Genomic DNA, 7,695 nt, shown 5'->3' with positions numbered 1-7,695 from the left:
AAGAGAAAAGAAGAAATCCTTTCCACATAATTATTGGGAAGCTAATAGCACAAATCCAAAGCAAAACACAACAACGAGCAGCTCTATTATGGTTACTCTGCCGTAACAAATTATCTGGGAACTTAATAGCTTAAAACAATCATTTTATGTTGCTCACGGTTTCGTGGAATTTAGGAAAAGCTCAGCCAGGCAGCTCTCATTGGACTTCTCTCGTGCTACTGTAGCCAGACGTGTGCTGGGGATGCAATCTTAGGACTTCAGTCCAGCTTCTCCGGGCTGGACATGCGAGATGGCTCGCTCACGTGGCTGGCAATTGACTCAGGCTGTCCACTGGGAGCCCAGCCGGGGCTTTCAAACTAAGCACCTCTACGTGGCTTCTCCAGCATGGCCACCTCAGGTAACTAGACTTCACGTATGGCAGCTGCTTCTCCCAGAGCGAGCACCCCAAGAACTGGGGCCAGGGTGGGGGCGGGGATGCATAGCCTCTTCTGATCCAACCTCAGGAAGGGTACAGCATCACTTACTCTGTATTGTGTTGGGTAAACCACGTCATTAAGGTCAACTCGGATTCAAAAAGAGGGGACATAAACCCCATCTCTCAACGGGAAGCTTGGGGATGGCCAGAGACGGCTGATAATCCCAAACAATCCCATGGCAAGCTCTGAGGGGAGAAATAATACGTCCCACATGAGAGTGACAGGGAGGGATCTTCTCAGTTCGAATGTATATATCCTTGACTAGAACACACTGTCCTTCTGGTCCAGGACACCTGTCCTGGAAACATAAAGACAGTGACCAAACCACATTTATCAGGAAACAGTTTCAGATTCGAATAATAGAAAACTCAAGGCAAACTTCCATAAACAACAAAGAAATTTACTGACGCATATACCTGGAGGTTCCAAAAGAATAGCAATCTTTAGAGTTGGCCTAAGTCCGAGGCTCCACATACATTTCCAACCATTCTCTGGCCTATATCTCTTCCATCCTAGCTGGACAGAAAGCACGTGGCAGCTAGTCTGGCCCTCCTATTCGTACACGACCATTTCCAGAGGAAAAATGACTGGGCTGTTCCTAGACACCGTCCTGGGAGAATGCAGATAAATGAATGTTTCAAATGCGCATAGCTAGCCCTGTCTCCGTATTTTATTAGACCAAATATGACCAATGCTAGCCAATCACTGGGGACAGAAGTGGAATGACTCTTAAACCAACCAGACTCACCTGTAATCCCTATGAATAGGATTACCTCCCATGCATGAAGGGAGGCTACCCGAACAAAATCAGGATTTTGTTAGAAGCGAGGAAGTAGATACTAAGGGAACGATCAACAGTGCCTACCACGCTGCAGAAGACAGATTCCTAAAGCATCAAAGTCAAGTATAATCTGTCTTTTGCTGCCTTTTTTTTTTTTACCCCACATGCGAATACAGAATCAGTTCTTTGCAAATTCGTCCCCAAATAATTCTGGGAGTCTCCAGGAAGCAATTCCCATGAGTTTACAGACACATGCAGTGAGGTGCCAGTGACACCTGTAGCTCCAGGGGTCTGCCGGCCACAGCCACCAGTTCTGCCAAGTCATTCTGTGCCTGTCAGGTGTATCCACCTGCCTCCAGAGTCCGTGCTCTGTGGACAGTTGCAACGCAGGGAGAATGTTCTTCTGTCTATTGGGAAGACAGCAAAGCAGTACTGCTTGGCCCATAGGGGAGCACCAGGATTTGTTAAAAGAGATGACTTTCATATTTTATTTGTCACATCCCCTTGCCCCAGGCCCTAGAATGTCCACAGAACACAGACATTTTTCCTTGCAGGTCTTGGCAGGGGGTAATCTGAGGAACAAACCCTACCCTGTGCTCAGAATCGCCACGTCCTGCATTCAATAACCAAGGTTCTTCTTCTAATCACATTTGTCATTGCTGACCCCCCACTTCCTTTAAGGCAAATTGTCTCCTAGGAGGCCCCCTGACCCCCTTGCAAATACACCTCTAATGGCCCTACTCACCAGCTTGTTGGGCATCAGGCATTTGGGGACCCCAGCGGTCCAGCTTCATCTCAAGCAGGGACTCCCAACTTGATATCCAGCCACGCACTTTCACTGAGGGCGAGTTCTTCCCCCCTCACACCTCTGTTTGCGCCCTATGATCCGGTCACCCTGGGTCGTTCCACTCATGCAGATGGAGAATGCCATCCTCCTACGTATGTGGCAGGTGCCACACTTCTGAATTTCTCTCCCACTGCCGTCATCACCGGAACTCCCGTTTTGCAGCCTAACTCCTTCACCTTGCAAATTTCTGCACCTGCATCAGGATGTGCGACTCAGCTCTGTAGCTTCCGTGATCTCTGTGATATCAGTGTTTGTCAAGTTTAAGTCAGTGATTCTCAGAGCGTTTGGCTTGAAAGATATCAGGCTACCCTTCCTCAAGGGGAACAAAACGAAACAACAAAAAAAGCATTGCCCTCGGGTCTCTTCTCGAACAGGGATCCTGGGCACTTTCCCCGGACAGACCGCATCACCAGGACCCCAACACTGGCCACCGTCTGCCAATTATCATCAAAAGGCACCTCTTCTGCATCTCTCAGCCTCCTCAAGATCTTTCTACTGCCTGAGCTGCCCAACCCACCATCCACTCCTGAGGCCGTCGGGCATTTTCTCCCTTGGCTCAGCTTGGGGAACCAGATTTGGAGTATCTCTCAAATGAATTGGGGTTTTGTTCCATCCAACCTGTGTTGAAATTTACAGGACTAAAACAAAGGCACTCAGTGTGCCCCAGGCTTGGCTTTGCCTGGGACACTAATTATGCAACAACAGCACACGTGGGAGAAAGTGGCCAACGCTGATTAAGGAGCCCCATGGGAAGGCACCGAGAACAATCTTTTCTTTTTCTTTCTAACGTTGCCTTTGTCTCTATCACCAATGGCCACTCTGCCTTCGTGCTGCTGCTGGGCATTCGTAAATACAAATGAGTCGCCAGGCGGACACCTGGCTAGCACGGCAGCCCTCAATGCACTGGGTGCCTGCCATACGCTGAGTCTGGGCGAGATTCTCTTTGTACATGAGCACTGGTCCTCCGACAATTCTGCAAAACAAGCAGCATTATCCCCACGTGAAAGACGAAACAACAAGAGCCCGAAGCCACAAAAGCAGAGAGAGACTAAGCTAGATTATAACACAGTTCTGGCTCAGAAGCCACGGCCCATGCTTCCAGAATAATCCAGAAAGTGTGGTTCTTCCCAAATCCGACAATCGTGGCCTTTTACAGCTGGAAAGGACCTTGCTAGAAATCACCATGTTCAGCCAAGGCCCAAGACGATGAACGGACTCGACCAAGAATACACATCATGACTGGCATGAGCTTGAACTCGGGTCTCAGATTCGGAGGTCAGCACTCTGCGCTCTCCCTTCTCCTTGCTCACCCATCATTGTCTTAGACTTCCCAAAAGTCTCTCATCACCGACTGCTGACGGGCCTGGGCTATGCTGAACAAGCAGATTTAATTAATTCTGGGGTGGCTAGCATCTCGGTAAATGCAGCCAAAAACAAGTATCAGTTTTCCAGCTGCAGAAGGAAGAATCTGTAAGTAAATTTCAACTGGAGGCATTGGCAAGATCATGTGCATGGCGGGGAAAATGGCCATCTGGTTTTTTCCGCCCAGCTAGAGTAACTTTAGAGTAACCCTTGGAGATCCTAACACACTCCCACGGACTATGAGGCGCTCAGCAATGTGCTGCTGGGACTCGTGTGTCCCAGGCCTTGCGGCTACGTAGTGAGATGCCTGCCTCTGTGCTCACCATCCGCCCAGCACTGCGGTGAGTTGGGGGTCTGACGCAGAGAACTCAGGTGTATACTAACACAACCAAGAGCTTTGTGGTAGGAGGGAAAGGCCCTGGAGGGAAGACCAAAACCACAGTAAAATTCACAAGGACTAGCTAGCCCTCTTCCCCAAGGCTTAGCAAATCAGGTTGAACCAGATGAAAATCAGGGCGAGTCAGATCAAGTCTGCCTTATCCCTCCCCGGTGTGTCTGCATGGGAATGGGCATCACAGGCACCAGGCAAGCAGATTTGTCTCCTCTGCGGTGTGTAAGGCGGCCATGAGTGGAGAAGTCTGTTTCCAAGCCTAGTGCAGAAAATCCAAACCCTCTGTATCAGAGGTAGGAAATGCTGAGGCCAAACCTTATTAAACTCTCCAAGAGAACAAAATATGGGACAAGGAACCCTAAACAGACTTTTTTTTTTAACCCATTAAGGGCAAGGTAAGTGGCGAAGGTCTTAAATTATCATAAGAAACGCTGAATTTAAACATCAGTCGCCATGGAAAGAGTGACCAAGGTTAAATCAGTTCAATTCAGTTAAGCTGGAGAGAGGATCGGGGGTTAGTGTTGACACAGTGCCCCACTGCTCGGATTCTAATCTTGATTCAAACTCTTACGAGATGCCCGACTTAGGGCAGGGCACGTGTTCCCCATGTGTCACCATCACCCACCACGTGAGAGTCACAGCAGTAGCACTACCTCACATTGTTGCTGGAATGAGGTTCTAGAACATTCCGTGTTTAAGGCATGGGGTCTCATGACAACTTTATGAGGTAGTTACTCCAATTACACACATACACACGCATCTACGTATACACGCACACGTACACACACACACACACACACACACACACACACACACTGCACAGAAAAGGAAACAGAGGCAGGACACGTCCACCATCACCCAGGTAATGGTAACAGGAGAGTGGTAAACAGGAGAGTGAAGATCTGAACCAAGCCAGCGGTCAGACATCTGTCATTCACGTAAATGTTTACCCCGGTGCCTGGCACCTCCAGCCCTCAGTAGCCTTCAGCCTCAGTATTCTCATAGGCCCCGAGATGTCAGGAATCACTGCCAAGCCGGACCTCTCTGCACATTTGGCTGGGACACTGAGGCCAGGCCTGTCTAGAGACCAACGGACTCACTGGATGGCTGCTTTGGGCTTTCTCCAGCCGTCAGATGCAGAGTCATTGCTCCTGAAGCCAAGCCTCTAAAGCAGGGCGGACACAACGCATGGAGAGTAGGGGGCCAATCAGAGCTCCAAAGATGATTCTTTAAAGTATGGACGCAAGCTTGCAAAACATCACCTTAAAAATCCAGTTAGATTCCACGCAAAGCGTTGGCCCCGTGTGTTCCCAGGAGAGTGAGATGTCTCCTGATGCTCAGACAGGCAAGTGGCTTCCGGGCCAGGCACCAGCTGGGCCCTCCCTTCTTTCAAATTTGTGGGACCTCAGCTGGAGGCCGTGACTTAAAGGAGCATGGGCCATGGTCTGTGCCTTTTGTCCCCCGGGGTAGGCTCAGATGGTTTCAAGCGATGACTCAGACCTGGCATAACCATGCGTGCACCCCACAGCTGCTCCTCTCACCGCACACTACCACCCACACACGCTTGCACAATGAGCGTGTTTCACCAGGAGAGCCAGGTGCCTGCCAGCATTGTTTATCGCCCGTGGTAGAAAAACCCATGGGAACCTGGCTTTCCTGCCAGCCGGCCAGGCCTGGTTCCTGCTCTTCTGGACTTTCTGACCGAGTGTCACACAGCAGGGCTTTACAAGTAGAATTTCTTTTTTTTTTTTTTTTTTTTTAAATTTTTTTTAACGTTTATTTATTTTTGAGACAGAGAGAAACAGAGCATGAACAGGGGAGGGGCAGAGAGAGGGAGACACAGAATCTGAAACAGGCTCCAGGCTCTGAGCTGTCAGCACAGAGCCTGACGTGGGGCTCGAACTCACGGACCACGAGATCATGACCTGAGCTGAAGTCGGACGCCTAACCGACTGAGCCACCCAGGCGCCCCTACAAGTAGAATTTCTAAACCCACACGGCTAAAGAAATACATGAGGGTGGCGATATTCACCTCCTTCTACTCAGCCATACTCTTTACTCCACAGTAAATAAAGATGAAGGGCGCCTGGGTGACTCAGTCGGTTGAGCCTCTGACTTCGGCTCAGGTCACGATCTCACGGTTTGTGGGTTCGAGCCCCGCGTCGGGCTCTGTGCTGACAGCTCGGAGCCTGGAACCTGCTTCGGATTCTGTGGCTCCCTTTCTCTCTCTGCCCCTCCCCTGCTTATGTGCTCTCTCTCTCTCTCTCTCAAAAGTAAATAAATAAACATTTCAAAAGTTTAAAAGAACAATAATAATAGAGATGAATCCCAAGACGCTGTGTCAATCATCATTATAATTTCTACCGGACTTACCCAGCCTGGCCCCTGCAGTCGTATCCTTTGCTCAGACCATGTGTGCAACAGCAGAGGAAACGTTTACCTACGAACATCTGAGAGGCATCGCAAGGCCCGGGTCTGAGGCCACAGGAAGGCATGTGACAAGAGAAGAGATGACCCCAAAGCTCCCACAAGGGCGATACAGAGAACCAGCTCGGTCTCACGGACCCCGTGACTCTCCCCAGGACTGAGCCAGCATTTTGCCTCGCTCTCCCTTAGAAGAATAAGCAAGAAGGACAGAGCTTACTAGCCAACAGGGACCGTGTTTCTCCAGTAACACTCACGCCTATCACATTGGTTATTATTAATTCTCGCAACAGCCCTGGAAATAGGCTATAAGTTTGCAACTGATGGATAACCAGTACAACTTTTCCCATTTAAAACGATGAGCAATGGGGCCCCTGGGTGGCTCAGTGGGTTGAGCGCCCGACTCTGGGTTTCAGCTCAGGTCATGATCTCCCGATTTCGTGAGTTCAAGCCCCCCGCATCCGGCTCTGCGCTGGCAGTGGGGAGCCTGCTGGGGATTCTCTGTCTCCCTCTCTCTGCCCCTCCCCCACTCGCGCTGTCTCTGTCTCTTTCAAAATAAATAAATACACTTAAGAAATAAACAAATTAATTAATTAAATAATGAGCCATGTAGTCCTAATGAGCATTTTCATACAGAAATTGAGACAGTCACTAAGTAATACCGAAGTTCCGTGGGAGATGTCTGTATATTGGCAAGTTTAAAAAATGAAGTTTAAAAAGAAATATCTTCACCCGTACTTCATTTTTTGAAAAGCCTACGACAAACATTATGGCATGCCTACCCGGAGATGTTCACCTCGGTTATATTTAGATGGCTGGATTCCAACTGCTTGCTATTTTCTTCCTGCTGTTTATCTGTATTTTCTGTAATGAAGAGATTCTAATGTGAAAAAAGGAAAAGGATTAAGTTTGTTCTGTGGGTTCCCATAGGCCAGGACTGATGTGTGAGTCAGCGTTGTTAAATCAGTTCCCCAGAGAAACGCCACCGAGCAGCTGAGGCCTTCAGGAAGCCCTGTTGAAAAGCAGGAAAATTTAGGCCAGTGGTAAATGCTTGGCGACCTTTCTTTGTTCCCAGTTGGTGCAGATTTCTGTCAAGATGCTGACGCTCTATTCTTTAGAAGTCCCGTCCGTATTTCAGGATGTGTCCTTCCCATCAAAGAGAGGGATGATGGATGCATTTGTATATGACCAAATTCTTGGTTCATAATTGCTTCTAAAGCAATATTTGCCATGGACAGAATCCTTAGAACGCCATTAAAGAAGAAATTCAAAATAGCCTCCTATCTACCTAACTAGAAATAGCCATAGGTGTTATATCTGGTGTATTTCCTTCATTTTATAAATCATTTATTTGCATAAAATTGACCACATAACTTGTTAACCTCTTCATTCTGAATGTGATACAAACGTTTGC

The sequence above is a fragment of the Neofelis nebulosa genome, chromosome 7 (genome assembly GCF_028018385.1).
Source record: "Neofelis nebulosa isolate mNeoNeb1 chromosome 7, mNeoNeb1.pri, whole genome shotgun sequence".
In the NCBI taxonomy this organism is placed as follows: domain Eukaryota; kingdom Metazoa; phylum Chordata; class Mammalia; order Carnivora; family Felidae; genus Neofelis; species Neofelis nebulosa.
This window is presented reverse-complemented; position numbering follows the sequence as displayed.